Source organism: Petaurus breviceps, unplaced genomic scaffold (genome assembly GCF_028583685.1).
Source record: "Petaurus breviceps papuanus isolate PSGF00001 unplaced genomic scaffold, PetGlider_PUasm1.0 77, whole genome shotgun sequence".
In the NCBI taxonomy this organism is placed as follows: domain Eukaryota; kingdom Metazoa; phylum Chordata; class Mammalia; order Diprotodontia; family Petauridae; genus Petaurus; species Petaurus breviceps.
In genome coordinates, this window is record NW_027186492.1 from 21,599,522 (window position 1) to 21,618,844 (window position 19,323).

At 39.3% G+C, this 19,323-nt stretch overlaps 1 protein-coding gene across 3 annotated transcripts in view; it reads left to right on the forward strand.

Annotated features, from left to right (window-relative positions):
• Positions 1-2,035: 2,035 nt before the first annotated feature.
• The window catches only part of STXBP6 (syntaxin binding protein 6), a 357,548-nt gene continuing 340,260 nt past the window's right edge, over positions 2,036-19,323 (forward strand). Inside the window, exons 1-2 of one of the 3 annotated variants that reach the window (XM_069106021.1) lie at positions 2,036-2,407; positions 3,430-3,539. The gene's annotated coding sequence lies outside the window, so the exon portion shown is untranslated. Of the gene's footprint in view, positions 2,408-3,429; positions 3,540-4,311; positions 4,514-19,323 lie in introns of those variants that run through there. The other 2 variants (XM_069106019.1, XM_069106020.1) reach the window with 2 other exon arrangements.

The following is a 19,323-nucleotide window of genomic DNA, read 5'->3' on the forward strand; positions in this document are numbered from 1 at the left end:
GTTGTGTGACCTTAATCAGGTCATTTCACCACTTTAAGTATTAACTTTTTCATCTGGAAAGTGGTGAATAAATAAATACTACTGTTGTCTAGTTGTATCCAACTCTCTGTGATTCCATTTGGGGTTTTCTTAGCAAAGTTGGAGTGATTTGATATTTCCTTTTCCAGTTCATTTTATAGATGAGAAACGGAAGCAAGCAGGGCTAAGTGACTTGCCCACGGTTACACAGCTAGTGTCTGAGGTCAATTTTGAACTCAAGTCTTCCTCACTCAAGGTTAGGCAATCTAGCCACTACACCACCTACTGCCCTAAATAATACTGCTACAGTATGACATAAAGGAAAGAATACAGGACTTGGAATTAGCAATACCTAGGCTCAAATACTGCCTATATTCCTGTATAAGTCACTAAACAGTGATGAGTCTCTGTTTTTTCATATAGAAAATGAGGATATTACCCATATTTTCTCCATTAACAGGTTATGTAGCTCAAGATAATTTATGTAAACATTTTACAAACTTTAAATTAGTAAGTAAATATAATAATCAGTATCTCAAAAACTAATAAAGGTCCAAACCACACTAAGACTTTTGGGACACTACATTATTACTATCTATCTCGTAGAGTTGTGAGGAAGTGTTTTGTAAAGGTTAAAGTGCTATAGAAATATGAGTTTTTGTTATCAGCCTTTTTCATTTCATGTCAGGAACAGCTGACATCCTCAGTGAATGAAGAGCTATCACCATTTGCCTCAATGGTTTTGAAAAGGTCCTAGAGACAATGCTGAGGTACCAATAGCTGCAGTGAACTGAGTTGATTCTAGGTGGGTGAATGAATGAATGAATGAATGAATGAATGAATGAATGAATGAGGCAGTGACAGCAGAGAGTATGGCAACACCTGAAATGAGGAGTAAATATTGTGCTAACTAGAGCTGAAAAACTGAACAAAGGAAGAAGAAAACCAGGATAAGGTGATAATGGAAGATGTTTAAAAGTGCTAGTGAAAGGTAGAGGGGTAGGTAATATGGCTTACACAATGGAAGGAGTTATTGCTCCAAAGTTGACTAAAAATTGAGTTTCCTTCCTTCCTTCCTTCCTTCCTTCCTTCCTTCCTTCCTTCCTTCCTTCCTTCCTTCCTTTCTTTCTTTCTTTCTTTCTTTCTTTCTTTCTTTCTTTCTTTCTTTCTTTCTTTCTTTCTTTCTTTCTTTCCTTCTTTTCCTTTTAAATCAAATCATCCATTAAATGTATCTGAAGAGCTTGCTATTTAAAGGATGTCCTTGATGACGTCTTTATAAAGGCAGCAGAATCATCCTTTTACTGATGATCACTCTTTGAATTTTATCGTTGTATATTGGATTTGTGCATCAGATTAAAAAAAATGTCGATTCCTTTAGAATTTTCAAAGCCCTTTCACTTTTTTTTTTCATCCTCCAAATAATCTCTAAAGTAAGATAAGTTCTTGTCATCACGCATTTTACAGAAGAAAAATCTGGCGGGGGGGGGGGGCGTTATTTGACCAAGGTCAAATAGTTTTCTGATTCTCCAACACTTTCCCCGCTACATCATGCCTCATATTATAGGTGGTGCACACCTCGAGTTGTCCGGAAAACTGCTTTTCAGAGACAGTGGGTAATTTCTTAAAGCAGCTATACTAAGATGGTATAACAGGGAGAATGCCATTGAATAAAGTCTTTCTCCCCCTTCCCCCCCCCCCCCCCCATGCATTACTTTCCTTTTGCCTAAGGCTCCTTTTCAAAGACTTGTTCCCACCTTAGAACCTTAGGCGTAGTTTAAAAAAAAAAAATACCAACACCTAAAACAAACAAACAAGAACAAAAAACATCTTAGTCTTCCCGGCTTGGTAAAACTTGCAAGATTCTCCGCTCCACCCACTTTTACCCATTTTTGCTATTTTCCCTTTCCAGTAGTCTACTAGGAACTCTCCCAACCCGACCTAGGTCCTAACTCCAACCCGGCCCACACCCAGATGCCTCCCACCTTTTGGCATCCCGCCTTCCGCTAGGGGCTTGCTAGAGGGCCGAGGACTCCCCTCAGCCCTTTGCCCCGGGCAAGGTAGCTGTAGTTAGCAGCCAAACTGGGCATGCTCAGAGTCCGCCAGCGGGGGCAGGTTTGCATTACAGGCGTTTGCACTCCGCGGCTGGCGGGCGGCTGCAGCTGGAGCCCCAGTGACTGGAGTTGGAGTTGCCGGGAGTTTTCCCCCTCACCCCTCCCTAGCTGCGCGCGCGGGAGAAGGAACCGGAGTGGAGGAACCAGCCCGGGCCCGACCGAGCCTTTCTCGCTTTTGCCCAGAACCCCGCGTGGGGTAAGCCCCACCGACAGAGACCGCTAGAGCCTGGGAGCGTGCCGGGCACTTGGACCTCTGAGAGCACGAGCCGCGTTGCAAGGTAGGGGTTCGGGAGTGGGGAGGAAAAAGGAACAGAGGGACTGGTGAAGAGAGGGAAGGGTTGATGCAATTGCAACGCTAGCTTTTGGGGAGCTGCCCTCTGTGTTCAGATGCGACTCCTGAGGCGGGGGCTGGAGCGGTGGTGAATGCGAGCAAGATGCTCTTAAGTTTGCAGGCAGTGGTAGAGGGGGCTTTCTATTCAGGACGTCTCAATTGCTCAGTGCAGATTGAGAGGGTACCTTTGCCCATTCTCTTTTCTTCCCCCAGTGTTAAAACCTGATATGCATAGGTGGATTGGCTAGACAGAGGAGCAGTTTTTTTTTTCCCTGAGAAAGTTAAAGATGCATCCCTTCCCTTTCCCTCTTTTTCCAACAGAGAAGAGGATCCCCCGCTTTTTTTTTTTTTTTTCTAGAGAGAGGAGGGGGGTGTTGCTTCTGAAGCTACGAAAACTGGGCGAGCTGAATGGGTTAAGCTCTGCTGGAGCTCGGTCTGAGCTTCCTAATTTCTACCCAGAGACTGAAATTCGCAAATAACCACAGATCTTGCCTCCTGCGATCTTCCTAGAGGATCTCTCCTGCCAAACTGGAGGCAGATGCTTCTCCCCTTAGCCTGGGGCATTTGCTTTTGGGTCTGTGACTGGAGGCAACTGGCGTTTTGAGTTTGCTGTGGTGAGCGCCAACTCCGGGTTGGGCGCCTGCCAGAAACCAGCCTCCTATATGAGTGAGACTGAAAGAAGGGAAAACGTTGTTAGTTTGGGGTGGATGAGTGTTCCCTGCCGTTCTTGTCTATGGCATTTTTTTTTCCCTCTCCCCCCATGGCCTCTCTGTGGAAGCACATTCCAGAGAAAAAAGGACTAGAGGAGGGCTGGAGGGAAGGACCGGGTTGAGAGTTAAGGATGACATACAGTTGATCTAGTAGTTGAAACAAATGTGTATCTGTTCTTGGCTTCAGCTTTAGGTCATTGGGGGTGGAGAGGTTCCATAGCTAACTGACTCTCCCTTTTCTGTTTTTTTACTTCCCCAGTGGCTAGCTGGGATTATTAGGAATAAGTAGGATCACCCAAAGCAGAAGGCTCCCCAAATTTGAGTCCTGACTGTCCTGGGACACTGGGAATGACATTTTGTGAAAAGCAGGTGTGTGGAGATTGCTTAGGGTTTCTTGGTTGGAGTTTTTCCACTTGTTTTGAGTTTGCTGGGGGGAGGGGGGTGGTTCGTGCCCAAGAATCACTCTGTCATAATCCAGGCGCTGGAAAAGCTTGAGCTGAGAGCCGCGAGCTGCTATTCGCCTTAGAGGCTGCTGGTGGGAATCATTCCAGAAATGATTATGCAGGCTAGAAATATGCCTTCTTTTTGGCTGAACACCTTGGCTTGTTGAGGTTTGTGTGAGAAGTTCTTAAAGGGACACCCATGACAATAAAATACCACACTTTAAAGGACTTATCTTCAGAACTGCTGCTGGTTTCTTGCTTTGTGTTTTGGAGGACATGGAGTGAAACCGGAGTGGCCAGGCAGGTTTCAAGGCTCCGCCACTGGGTCTTTTCAGAACTCTGAAGTGTTAATTTGTACTTTTTGCTTAAGTTCAGAAACTCTGACTTTTCCTGAAAATAGATTAACCTCAGACTATAAATACTATTTGACCATGGGTAACTCCAAGCTTTTGAATTTCCCCAGTGTTCCTTTTAGTTTCATGGGCTATTTTTCAAATAATGGTTGAGTGATGATTATTTGATAAAGAATTCGTTGGTAACTGGCGCATCTACTCTATCCATAAGACTTGAAGAGGTTCATTTGCTCTGGCCTTTTCCCGTTTAAAAAAAATGTAGCTTCTCATTCTTTATGTTCTCTTCCTTTGATGTAACTCCATTCTAAGATAAACCAGCATTATTTTTTTTTTCCTCCTGGTTAGAAGACATTACAAGCTTTGTGCTGGCATCACCCTTATCTGAGGAAGGAGGACAGATCTGAGGCAATCACAAAGGAGAAATCAGTTAGCAGGGTAACAGTGAAGCTAACTACCATTTGAAGGACCACCATACCTCATCTTCCTAGCCAGCCCCGGGCCTAAACTGGGGCCCTGGGAAGAAAGGAAGAACATGCATTTGGGGCAGGTAATAATTGATGTTCCTTTCTGTTCAGTCTCTGTGACCAGGAACAAATTAATGATTTTTGCTGATTAAAAGGCAGGTTGAGTTTGTATTTTTTGCCTGATTTCCAAGTGAAACTACTGGTAACTCTTTCATCATTGAAGATTGTTAATGAGTGCTGGCTATTAGCAAAAAACTGTGATAATAGAATGTATCATCCAGGAGGGTAAGAACTAACTTTTTTTTTTTCGTGGTTGTATGTCCAGTCTCTAGTAAGGTGACTTTCAAGTAATAGGCACTTAATAAATGCTTGTTGAATTAATTGACAAGTGTGGTAATACAAAGAAATGCATTGCTTGGGGAGACAGAGATGGATTTTTCTCCCAGATCTCAGAAAGAGTGCTGAATTCATAGGGTTGAGTTAGGACTTCTACTTGCTGCCTGGGTGACCTTGGGCAAATCATTTAACATCTATGGGTTTGCTTTCTCATCTGTAAACCAAGGGGAGGGGAGAGGGAAATCAACAATATAATTCTAGCCCTAGAACTGATTCCATGATCCTAAATATGAATTTCTGCTTACCTCAAAGCCTACTAGTTGGCTTCCCTGCTTCCATTCTATCTCTTTTCCAATATGTCCTATGACAGTGGCCAAACTTATATTCTTTAAAGAAAAAAATTCTCAGTGGCTCCCTATTGTTTCCAGGATAGAATACACAATTCTTAGCCTAGAATTTAAAGCCCTTGACAGTCTAGCTCTCATTTATCTTTCTAGTCTTTTCATTATGACTTTTAACTAATTGTACCCTCAAATTCATACAGACTGACCTACTTACTGTTTCCCCCCCATGTCTGGAGTTTACTCCTTCCATATCTTCATAGTTTAGAATCTCTGGAATTCTCTGAAGTTCAGTTTAGGTACTTTTCCTCCTATCATAAAATACATTGTATAACTTTGTATGTACTATATCCCCTCACCATAGTAGAATATAAACTCTTTGAGGGCAGGAGTCTTTCTTTTCTCATCTCCTGTGTTATCAGTGCTTTGTACTTAGTTCTTTGTACTTAGTTCCAAGATAAGTGTTAGCCACATTGAATTGAATGGTGGGACCACCCCCTTCTCTCCCTAGGTTGGTACTAGAATTCCCTGTGACAGGAGCAAACCACTTACAACAGTCTATTTTATACTAGTTTCCACTATGTTGCTACTCTCAAATTGTATTACTTTTCTGATAGGAAGTGGAAATTTCTTTTTTTCCCTTTAAATAGTGAAATGCTTGGCTTCATGCTCATAGGCCTCTCTAGCAAAGTCTCTTCACTAAGCTTTGCTCCATGGAATTTCTCCTCAGCTTCTAGACTCCCTGGAATCTTATGTGCCTGAACAAAAGAATCTTACCAATTTAAAAGGACAAGAACACTTCAGAGCAGGTTTCACAAGAATTTAAGGTAGCACTTTCTCTATAGGAAGCTTGCAATGTGCTCTTGGAAGACTTCAGTAGATCCTTCCCTATAGATGACATGAAAGGAACCCTTAGGGTGGCACACTTGACCTTTGTGAACCTCAGTTTCTTCATTTGTAAGACAAGAAAGCTGAGCTAAATGACCTACCAGAGGTCTCTTTAAAGTTCTAAATACTGTGTTCTTATAAATCAGTCAGAATCTAAGTAGGTCTTCTTTCTATAAGCTAGTGGTGCCTTGGTAATAATGTAAGGATCTAATCTCTCCCAGCTGTCTGTCAGGGAGCAGGAAGGTAAAGCTTTGGGGAGATCTGTTAATGGTCTATCAGCTTTGTAGATTTCCAAGACTATTTCACTAATGACCCATATAACTTAGATGCTGCTAAGTATTTATAGTTTAACCCAATCTTAAACCAGCCCCTAAAATTCTTATTGCTGCTGAATTGCTGAAGAAAGAGAATAGAACAGGGGTTCTTAACCTATTTGTTGTTGTTGTGGATCCCTTTGACAGTCTGTTGAAGCTCATGGCCTCTTTTTTAGCAAAATGTCAGGCAGTTGGCATGCATTTATTAATTGCCTACTATGTGCGAGGGATTGTGCTAAGCATTGTTTTAAAATACATAACACAAAACGCACAAAATTGCAAAGGAAACTAATTATATTGAAATAAAGAAGTAATTTGTTTCTCTTCCAAATTCAAGGAATTCTCTGAAATCTATTCATGGGCCCCAGATTTAGAACCCCTGGAATAGAATAAGGTGAACAGTATTTGCCATTTCAAGTATGGGGTTGGGTTTGAATAGCACAAAAAAGTTCTTTTGGATGTGAATTTATCTGTCTTTAGATAAGTCTTGTGGGTCTACTTGAGTTAGCAATGCTAGAAGAGATACAAAGGCACTTGGTGGTGGTGGTGTAATTGTGAATTGCTCTTTTGGCTTTTGAGGTTTTTAGAGTTCCCAATGCAAACTAGACTTTGTTTTTCCCAGTGTGTATCATCTATTGCTTAGCCTATCTTTAGAGAACCATGATGATCCAGTAGATTGTTTCACATTTTTCTTTCTATCTATCTATCTATCTATCTATCTATCTATCTATCTATCTATCTATCTGTCTGTCTTATGGATCTAAATATATATGTGTATAAACACATACACATGTATATATATATATATACACACACATATATACATATATATGTATACATATACTATAGCCATTATAGATGGAATGCATTATAAATAGAATAAGTAAGGTTGGGGAATGTCTGAACAGCCTGCCTTTTCAATGCTGGGAGCTGAACAGGACAATGATTTTCATTTGACCTTACCATTTAAATGGCTTGGATTTATTTTTTGTCTTTGTGGAAGTTCCTCAAAGTTTAAGCATTTTTCCTAATTTCTCTATTGTCTGAAAGGAGGACAGAGCTGAGACCAAGGATAGACAAGGGGGCAGCTGCCCAGTGCACAACAGATAGAGAAGTAATAATAATATGATGATAATAATAAAAGCTAGCATTTATATGGCATCTACTATGTGTTGGTCACTCTGCTAAGTAAATATTGTCTCATCCGAACTTCATAATAACCTTGCAACATAGGTGCTATCATTATCTACATTTTATAATTGAGGAAACTAAGGCAGACAGATTACATAACTTGTCCAAGGTCATACAACTAGTGAGTATCTGAGGTTAGATTGGAACCTAAGGTCTTCTTGACTCTAGGTTCAGCTCTCTAACCACTACACTACGTAACTGCCTCATAAGGGCAATGAGGGATGCTTTTTAGTATTAATTTTTATAGGAGTATCATTTTTAATATCAGAGAATTTGGCTCTCTGTGGCATGCAGGTACTTTATTTTGTAATAATTTAAGTCCCATGTGTTATAATGAATATTCTGAGCTGCCACTGGAGGGTGAGGAGGTGGTATAATTTTTAATTACAATAAGGTACACAGATACCTTGATCCAGATCTGCTAAAAGGCCAACTATATTTTCCTTCAGGGAATGAAAGGCAGTACTACATTGGTCTGAATTTATGCCACACCCCAAAATGAGAACTCTTTGGAAGAGATAAATAGATAAATAAATAAACATGTACATGGCGAGTCGGGTTATATGTGTGTATATATATTCATATGTGTTTATGTGTGTACATACATGCATACATGTACATATATTCAGAACCAAAATGGCAAATACTTTTTACCTTGCCCTATTGCAAGGATTCTTCATCTGGAACCTATGGATAGATTTCAGAAGACTATGAACTTGGATGGGAAACAAATTGCATCTTTATTTTAATAGAATTGGTTTCCTTTGTAATTCTATGTATTTTATTTGATGCATTTAAAAACATTCTGAGGAGTCTATAGGCTTCACCTATTTGTGTACATATATGTGTATAATATATGTGTTAATATATATGTATATATACTAAAAAGTGTTTTGGTGGTTTCTCTGATTTCTCTAGGATAGGAAATTCCCTCTCCAGATGCAGACAAGCCCCTGAACTGCAATTTATTCTTTTTTTTTTTTAAGCAATTGGGGTTAAGTAACTTGCTCAGGGTTACACGGCCAGTTATTTCTGGATGTGGTGCTAAGTATCTGAGCCCGGGATTCTATCCCCAGGACATCCCAACAGTGGGGCCAGTGCTCTTACTTGCTAAGCTACCTGGCCACCCCTAAGCAATTGGGGTTAAGTTACTTGCTCAAGGTTACACGGCCAGGTGTTTCTGGGTGGGTGCTAAGTGTCTCAGCCTGTGATTCCATCCCCAGGTCATCCAGACACTGGGGCCAGTGCTCTTACTCGCTGTGCTACCTGGCCGCCCCTTGCAATTTATTCTTTAAGAAAATTACCTGGGGTGGGGGGGTGGTGGCTAGGTGGCACACTGAATAGAGCACTGGCCCTGGAGTCAGGAGAACCTGAGTTCAAATCTGGCCCCAGACATACACACACACACACACACACACACAAAAAAACTAGCCATGTGACCTTGGGCAAGTCACTTAGCCCCACTTGCCCTACCTTCCCCTTCCAAAAAAAAAAAAGAAAAGCAAGAAATTACCTGGGGGCACTGAGATGTAACTGGTTGACTCTGGGTCACATAACAAGTTATTGAGTGGGTTCAGAGGTAGACCTTGTACTTGGGGTTTTCTGATTCTGAGGTTAGCTCTCTCCCCTATGCAATATTACTCCTTTCTTCTTCTTTTTTTTTAAAGCAATTGGGGTTAAGTAACTTGCTCAAGGTTACATGGCCAGGTGTTTCTGGGTGGGTGCTAAGTGTCTGAGCCCCGTTTCGATCCCCAGGTCATCCTGACACTGGGACTGGTGCTCTTACTCGCTGTGCTACCTGGCTGCCCCAATATTACTCCTTTCAATTTAAAAAATATATAATTAAAAATATTTCTTGTGGAAGATTTTTTTTTTTGCATATCCCTTTCCTCCAAATAAAGAGGTTTTATTCCGTTTAATAATCCTTGCTGCCTTTTGTCTTAATCTCCTTTGTTGTTATTTTCTTCTGGACCTTCTCACAATGTGTCCTCTTCATTGCCACCCATTTATAGTAACAGTTCTTCTGGGTGACACTTTAGACAACAGTTTTAAGTTTTTTGAAGTGCTCTACAAATGTTACCTTATTTGACCCTCACAACAATCCTGGGAGGATGGTGCTGTTTTAACTCCCATTTTACAGATGACGAATTCAGAAAAACTAAGCAATTGCTCTTAGCAAGTAAGGACATGAAGTAGGATTACAGTCCAGGTATTTCTGCTTCTAAATAAGGTCCTAACTTCCTTCAAAACATAGTTCAGGCATATCTCTTAGTGTTCCCCTATTCCTTCTCCCTGTTTTCCCCATCCATTATTATATTCTCTGCCTCTGGAACTTATCTTGTGTTTTTACTTGTCTTTGTACATGTTTTCTCTCCTCTCATTCCCTTGTCTCTCAGCAAATTCTTTGAGGCAAGAATAATTTTCTTTTTTTCTTTAAATCTCTACATCTATCTCTGTGCATTATCTATACAGGCATAATTTGGAGATATTGTGGGTTCAGTCCCATACCACTACAAAAAAAAAGATATAGCAATAAAGCAATTCGCAAGAATTTTTTGGTTTTCCAATGCATATAAAAATTATGTTACACTACTGTATAGTCAGTACTGTTTTCAGTAATATTCTGTCTTATAAAACAATGTACATACCTTAATTAAAAAATGCTCTGTTGCTAAAAAAAATTCTAGCTATCATCTGAAGTGAATTGTAATCTTTTTTTTCTTTTTTTTTGCTGGTGGAGGATTTTGCCTGGATGTTGATGGCTGCTGACTGATCAGAGTGATAGTTGCTAAAGGTTGGAGTGCCTATGACAATTTCTTAAATTAAAATAGCAATGAAGTTTGCTTTGTTAATGGACTCTTCCTTTTACTTGAACACTTAGAGGCTATTGTAGGGTTATTAACTGACTTAAATTCAATATTGTTGTGTCTCAGGGAATAGGGAAGCCTGAGAAGAAGGAGAGAAATGGAGGAGCAGAGATCAGTGAAGCAGCGAGAATACACACAACATTTACCAATTAAATTCTCTGTCTCATATGGGCACAGTTTTGGTGCCCCAAAATAATTTCAGTAGTAACATTAAAGATCACTGATCACAGATGACCATGACAGATATAATAATAACTAAAAAGTTTAGAATATTGTAATAATTAGTAAAATGTGACCCAGAGACATGATGTGAACACATGCTGTTGGAAAAACAGCTCCAATAGACTTGCTCAACACAAGGTGTCACAAACTTTCAATTTGTAAAAAAAAAATGCATTATCTGAAGTGCAGTAAAACAAGGTATGCCTTTAGTAGGTGATCAGTAAATGTTTGAATTGAATTGAATAAATCGTCCAGTGTAGGTAGATGGAAGACCTCTGATAAATTTTGAGTCCTATCTCTTTCTGCCCTTTACCAAGCTATAGGATCACTGACGATTCATATAGCCTCTTAAACTCACTTTCCTCCTATTTTAAATGGAGATATCTTACAGTGTTGCTTTGGAGAAAGTGCTTTATAAATCATTTTGTGAACTTTTTGGTAGCTATTGGTTTTCCATCCAATCTCAACCATGACCTTATTGCTTTTTGGCAACCCTTTTTATCCAGTCTGGGAGAGCAAGGAATAGTTTACCTGACAGATTCATGGAGAAGGGAAGAATTTATAAGTGAGGTTGGGGGATGTCTCCAAAGAAGAGATAGAGCAGTTTACAAAATGCAAAATGGATAATTTTGATTACATTAAATTGAAAAGTTTTTGTAGAAACAAAGCCAATGTAACCAAGATTAGGAGGGAAGCAGAAAATTGGGAAAGAATTTTTACAACCAGTGTCTCTGATAAAGGCCTCATTTCTAAAATATACAGAGAACTGAGTTATAAGAATAAGAGTTATAAGAATACAAGTCATTCCCCAATTGATAAATGGTCAAAGGATATTTGTCTCTTTTTGATACACCTATTCCAAATTGTTCCTTTCCTCAAACCTCCAACTCTGACTGAATTCTCTCTGTTTCAACAGGTGATCTTGCTGCCTACTTGACAAATAAATTGAATCCTGTGAGGTACACCAACACCCCTCACCCATATCTTCTCCTTTTAGGATTATAGACTATAAAGCTGGGATATTAGAGGTCATCTAGTTTACACTCTCCTCCCTTCACAGATGAAGAAGGAGGCTCAGAGAGATTAAAGGATTTTTCCCAGGTCTTATAGGTTGTAATAAATTACAGAGCTGGGATTTGAATTCAGGTCCTTTGACTCCAAATCTAGCACACTTTCTGCTGTGCCATCTAGCAGCCTCTCCATGTCTTATGCAGTTTTGATAATCAAGGCCTTTTAGGAGGGGAAGTAGAGTGCTGGGCCTAAAGTCAGGAAGACTTATTTTCCTGAGTCTGGCCTCAGACACTTACAAGGTGTGTGACCCTCGGCAAGTACTTAAAGCTGTTTGCCTTAGTTCCTCATCCATAAACAAAAAAGGAAATGGTAAGCCTCTCTATTATCTCTGCCAAGAGAACCTAAAATGTGGTTATGAAGAGTCAGATACAACTGAACAACAGCACCAACAACCTGACTTGGGACCTCAGAAGTGGAAAATCAGTGAGATTTTTCTATTTGAACATTTTGTCCTGATAAAATGCCTGGCTTTTATATGTGTCTGGGAGTAGCTCTGTTGCCTGGGACAGAACTAGGCATGCCCATACTAACAATGAGTGACAAACTAGCAGCATAAACTGGTTGTCGGATTTGTGGAGTGCTGCTTCCTGGATCCCCTTCTTCTATACTGGCCTGGAGATCATCTCACCTCAGGCCTGCACTTTTCAGGGGTGGATGAATCCTGACCATCGTGCCCCTCCAGGTGTCTGGTTGTGTATGCTTTGACAGTGAATCATCCAGGTGGTCTTGACTCTGTTATAACAATGATGTAGATATGTTCTTTTCCCTTGTCCCTCAACAGGTGTCTCAGTTTAAGAGCCTTCTGTTATGGGAGGGCCAAATTAAAGGTGTGTGTGCTTTTGGTCTCCTTAGCCAGTTTGCTTCTTCTGTATAAATCTCTTCATGTCCTCAAAAGGAGCTGCAGTGGACTGGTACACCTATTAACTAGTTGATTTATAGTGCACTGGTACACCATTAACTAATTGATTTATTGGCCTTTCACTTCATACAAGTGGATATTCAAGGCCTTCCTTGTTTTGGCTTTAACCTGCCTCTTTCAAATGCATCACATCCTCTGTCCCAGCCAGACTGGAAAGCTTACTGTTCCACCAAATTGTCCCATTTTTTCTTTCTTACCTCTCTGATTTTGTGCACGTTATCTCTGATGCCTGGAATGCTGTCCCCTCAATACCTGTTGAAATCCTTTTCTTCCTTCAGGTCCCAGCTTATTTGGCACCTCCTAGATGTTAGATAGCTTCACTAAACCCCTATATGAGATCTTTCCCTTTTTGAATTCTCTCTCTATTTGAAATTCATAGTACTCTAATTTTAGTTCTTGAAGGGAATTTAAGGATTCAGCACAGTCTCCTCATTTAGCAGGTGAAAAACCCACCTGCCTGGGGTCATGCAGGTAGTAAGGAGCAGATCCAGAAGCCAGCTTTTCTGATTCCAAATATATTGCTTTTTCATAGATGATATTGCTTTGATACTGTACTTCATGGGTCATAATGTTTATTATTATTAAGTGTATTATGTTGATTGCATCAACATAATATGTTTTGTTGCATATATATGACATACTACTGTAGGGCATCTTCAGTTAGTTGCATGATGATTTATTTATTATTTACCCTTCATTCTCAAAGAGAAGATGATACCACGACTTGCAACTGAATTGGATTTAAGTGAGGGAGGACTGTGTAAGGTCAAAAGGCCCACTTTCTCCTCCTGAGCCATCTGGGTCCAGTAGCAAGATATAGATCAGGACAACTGAAGATAGCCCCACCATGATGATGCAAGAGTGCCCTGAATAGTCTCATCTAGTCTCACCTACACTCAAAAAGGTCTACTTACCTAATTGCTACTTGCTTATTAATAATGTAGCAGAGACTAATCTCTACTATAACATACCTGATAAGCAGTCATCCAGCCTCTGTTTGAACACATTAATAGAAGGGGAACCTACTGCTTCCCTAGTCAACCCATTCTATTTTTGGACAGCTTTCATCATGATGAAGTTTTACCTTACCTCAAGTGCAACTTCCACCTCCTGATAATCTGTTTATGTGTTGTATTAGAACAAACCTCTGGAAAGTAGGGACTAATCTTAATTTTTCACTTTGTATCTTCAGCATCTAGCACATGTGTCTTGCAGCTTAACACTAGTGCTTCCTAGGTTTTGGTTGAATTGAATTTACGACTAGCCTACCTAAATTCATTCGTCATCATCAGTGATGAATTTTTCCCCACTCAGCAATTCTAGAAGGGTAGGAATCTACATTGTTGCAGGGAATACCTACAATTAGAAAATCACAGTGCTGGAATTATTCAAGTGTATCTGTCCTGTCTTCCTTGTGACAGACTATGTGTTATTATTCTTATCTACTTGTGTGGCTAGCTGACCATGATAAAGGTGAGTCTAATGACATAGTACATCTTTTATCTCAATGCATTGGCCTTGCGTGCTGTTTTACAATAGCCATTCAAAATATTTGTTGAGTTGGTACCTTTACTTCATGTTTTTCTAGGGTTACTATGGGGAAAAAAAGAAATAACAATGTAGCAAGCAAATGGACTGGCCTTTTAGGAAATTGGTTGGTCAGCTCTCTGGTTCCTGAACTGTTATGTCAAACGGAACAAGCCATCCTGTTTTATCTTGTTTCCAGTTGCACATTGAAGCTTTCATATAAATCATGCTGAACACTAGATCAACCCCTTCAGTAGCTGTGTCCAGAAAAATTCAAGTGCTCATTTTACTGTTTCAAAAGATAAAGTTGCAAGGCTCATGTTACCTCTTTTCCTGATAGTAATCAGTACTTGGTAGAGGAAAACCTGCTTGTCAACCTCTTCTGAACTACAGGTAATTATTAAAAAGTAGTTGATTTATTGGGTTCTCACTTTATTCAAGTGGGTAAACTTCCATGTTCAAATTCTTTCCTCTTGCTGTATGACTTGGGTGTTGCCCCTCTTTTCTGCTGTCATTTTTTCCTGCAATGACAAAACACCTTTTATTTTCCTTTTTTTTTTTTAATCAGTGCTATCCTTTTTCTTCAGGACATAACTTCTTTTATTTGTGAATTTATTACTTTTGCTCCCCTGGATAAGTGTAATATCAAGCAGTCATCCTGATGCTACCTGATTTCATGAAGGTCATCATAGATGCTTCAGTATTGGGTCACTGAGGTTCACAGTCCATTCCTGGAATATCACTTCCTGCTTATGGGAGAGTGAAGTTTTTAAGCTTTCCTGACCCCCAGCTCTGATCACAGCTTGCTCTAATTATCACTTAGACTCAGAAGGATTGAATTCCCAATAGGGGAAATGACACTGACATTGAATTAGACCCAATCCAACAATCCAGATTGAATTAACACCATTGGTTATTTTTCTTCTCTTGTAACATGAGTTTCCAGGAGTCAGGGACTATTAAGTATATAGGGGTGTGTGTGTGTGAGTGTGTGTGTGTGTGTGTGTGTGTGTGTGTGTGTATGTGTGTATGTATGTATGTTTCTTCTGGGCAATATTGTCTGGGCCCGTAGTAGTGCACATGCAGTTTGGTCTAGGAGATTGTCAATGACTATGTAGTTGTCAGAAAGGAACATGGCCATGGTAAGAGACTGATTTTTGAAGGAGTCAGCCCCTCATTCTCTGATGATTTATTCTGTTCCCTTGATGATATTTCCTGTTCTCCCTCTCTAATGACTACTGTCTTCCTCAACCTTTGTTCATTTCATCTTGGACTGAAAATCCAGCCTTCATTTCAGGACTCTTGGATTTCTTTGACTCTGCTTATTTCTCTTCCTCCCCTAACCGCTGGTCACTCTCCCTGGGGAAGCATCTGGTTCTATCATGGTCAGGAACAAGACCTTGTTTATAATGGGTGAGTTTTTGCCTTATTTTGCCTCTACCTTACTAGCCGATTTCTGGATCACCAGATCCAAACAATGCTTCTTTATGTATTCCCACCTCTCCCTTTCTCCTCCCAAGCAGGGACTGTCTTGCTTGTTTTTATTTGTATACCTACAGTTTAGTACAGTGCCTGACACACAGTACTTGACAAATACTCTATCTAATTTTCACACTGATAATCAGATTACTTTGTTAATATAGGCAGGACCAAACAATAATTTTAGGGAACCCAGAAAGACTTTTCTAGGTCTAAATTTTATGATTGCATGATAAATGATGATTTCCCTAATGTAGAAACCAACCACATTACCTGTGTGACTTTGGATAAGTGACTTAATAGTCTTTCAGTCAGTAAGCATTTGTTAATAAGTGTATACTATATATAAGGCAGTGTACTAAATGCTGGAGTTAAAAAGAAGGGCAAAAACAGGGATATTGCTCTTAGGGAACTCACATTCTGATGAAGGAGACAACATGAAAACAACATTGTACTAACAAAACATATACAGAATAGATAGTAAATTTGATGGGGACCTGGAAAAGCCTCCTTCAGTGGCTTTTAAGAGCTGCATCTTGAAGGATACCAAGGGGAAATCAGTAGATAGAAGGGAGGCAAGAAAGTTCCAAGTAAGGAGGACTGCCATTGAAAAGATAAAGTTGGGCGATGAAGGTTTGTGAAATCAAGAAGGCAGATAGTTGTGCTGAGTTATAATATCTGTGGAGGGGAGTAATGTTTAAGACTAAAGGGGGAGGAAGGGACAAGGTTTTGAAGGGCTTTTAATGCCAAATAGAGCATTTTAGCTTGTTGCCAGACATATTAGGAATTTCATTTATAAAATGAAGGAATTAGACTGTATTATACCTAAGGCCTTAATCTATGATACTATGATACTGTGATCTCATAAAAAGTGAGACTGAAGGCAAAAGAGGTTTACTTTCTAGCTTGGCTTATATTCCTTTTAAGCATTTTAATGAAAAGGTTATAGCATTTTTGTATTTATGTTTTGTCTTTGTTCTGAGCATGAGGGAGATTAGTCAAATGTATATATTTTATTTACCTTTAAAAACAGGGATGCTTCCGCAGCCTCTGCTCTGGGGAAAATCACAATTTTCCTTTGGTGTGAAAGTAGCCAATATGGTAATTACAACTTTAATCCCCGTGCCATTTCTTGTCTAAGTTTTGACAAAACTCAAAGTTGTGAATATGAGTTTGCCCAAAATATGTAGTTACAGCTGGTAGATATACTGTTTCACAAAGTTGAGAGAATAATATTAAATATTTAAATGCATATGGAGTCTTATGTAGTTTCTAGGGCTAGTACAACCTTCTGAGTCATTTGGTTTGCAAGATTTTGATACCAGCCTTTGAACATTTTAGCTGGGGTTCTTAACTTTTTTTTGGTGTTGTGAACTATTTTGAAAATCTTATAAAGCATATAGCTCCCTTCTCAGAATAATGTTTTTAAATGAATAAAGGCAATGCCAAACAGTTTAGAAATTAGGGAAAATAAAGATGTAATTTTTTTTTACCCATTCAATTTCATAGATTCCCAGAAATCTGGAACCAGTGGACACCAGGATAAAAACTTCCTGTTTAGAGTCTAATACTCTTGGAATATTGTCTTTTATGTGGTCAGTACCCTTAACAGAGGTGGGGTTTTTTTTTGGCGGGGGTGGGGGGCAGGGTTGGAGAAACCTGACCAATTTCTTTACTATAAGGGAAGTTTTTCTTTACCCCAAGGTAAAGAAAAAAATGTTGGCAAGGACATTGTGGAAGGAACATGAGACTTGGATCCTAGAAGCTTGGATTTGGGTCCTTCCTCTTGTGTCCATCAGCTATGAACAAGTCACAAACTCTGGGAGCTTCTTTACTCATCTGAAATATTAGGGAAGTATTTGTCCCATCTTCCTCACAAGTTTGTTGTAGGGAAGTGCTTTTGTGAACCATAAAACTCTACTAAATTATTAGTGGTAGTTTCTTTTGTTCCCCAGGGTCTGCTCTGTTCAGAATTTGCCCAAGCTACTGGGTCAGTGGGATAGTTGTTGAGACAACTGTCCTGTGATCTTTAGCTTTCCATAGAATTAATTTTCTCCTAAGTGAAATTTCAGATTTAGTTTTCTTGTGGTCCAAGGAGAGGAACATGCAATGCTGACAGAGTAGTTTATTTTTAGCTCCTCCAATGGAGATCTGACTACAGATAGACACTTTAATATCAACTTCCAATTTTCTTTGTGGAATCCTGTCAAGACTGATGTCTCTCTCTCTCTCTGTATTCAAACACAACTCACTTAGCACTAAGGATTAACAAGAACATAAACTTACTCAGATGACAACACTGGTGGGACAAAATTGGGCCCCCACCACACACCCATGCACAGCCTGCTGGGAACTCTGGTGCTTCAGACTCTGGATTTTCCTTTTGGCCTGAGCCTTTTCCTTGGCACTGCCTTGCCTTTACTTTATTTTGGTGTTGTGAACTATTTTCAGGATTTTCAGTGGTTGAATGAGAAAGAGAGAGAGGAAGACAAAGGCTTTTAGGAGGTGCTGTTAGCAGCATGATCATAGACATCTTATCTTATAATATGATACATTTGCTACTGCCTTGGTCAGTAGCCTTCAAATGAAGCTGAGTGATTTTTAAGGCTAGTGCTATATTTCCAAACTCTGAAGGAGAAATTACAATGCTGTTGCAAGAACTCTGGAAATCGAGTCTTTGAGTTCAAATCCTAAATCTGGTACTTACCACTTTTGTATGACCTTAAGCAATCATTTAAACTCTTGTTAGTTCTCTCATCTAAAAATGAAAGGATTGGAGCAGGTCACGTGTAAGATTCCTTTCAGCTCTAAATTTATTATCTTGTGAATTGTGTTTTAATTCCTCACAATTCCTATTAGGCCAGAGGGTTTTTCTTTCAATGAATTCACTCAGTAGTCATTATTTAATTTTTGTTTATTTTGTGCTACTCAAATAGAAATGTTCCTAGAACAAACAATTTATTATTCCTATTAGGAATTCATTGTCTTACTATTTTGTATTTTACATTTCTGTAATTGAATGAAAGTATTGGGATGCAGGTTCATCTTTTGTAGGATTGCTGACAACATCTCTGGGACAATTTCAGTAGCAGATAGGATGATGCAGATGACATATTTCTTGTCCCACGCGATTATTATTTAATCTGCCATTCTCTATTTTGAAAACATTAATTACTCAGTTTGGATATGAAAAATCTCTATTCTAAACATTTTCCTTAAAATTTTATGGGTCAGGGCATTTAAAAGAGGATGATGATGAATTTCATAAATATTCAATATTCACAAAATAGTTATTTGTGAAAATGTGCTAGTTTCAGTTGAGTTTATTGAATTCTCATAGGTGTTTTGAAGTTTGTAATGCAGGGAATTGTCTGACTGTTAGTTTAGCAAGCTTCTGGTATGTCATTCTAGACATTTGTTCATATCTCTCTAGGTATTCGGTAGTTGCTAAATTTTTGCAAACTGCTGGGTGGTCTCTACTGTTTCCTGTGAAAACCTGCATTAATTACAAAGTCTGGACTTCTTAAGGATATACTTTCTATATCTCCTGGTAGTAGTAACCTGATCTTGGTATTGTTTTCATGTATCACACCATTTCTTCAAACTTGATTCCACCATTTCTTTGTGATTTTCTGTTGACATAATATTTATTCAGTTAGTGTGGATGCTGTGTATGGATGGGACTTTTAGTTCATTCTTGGATCTTAGCCATTTCATGTGCCCCATATTGTAGCTAAT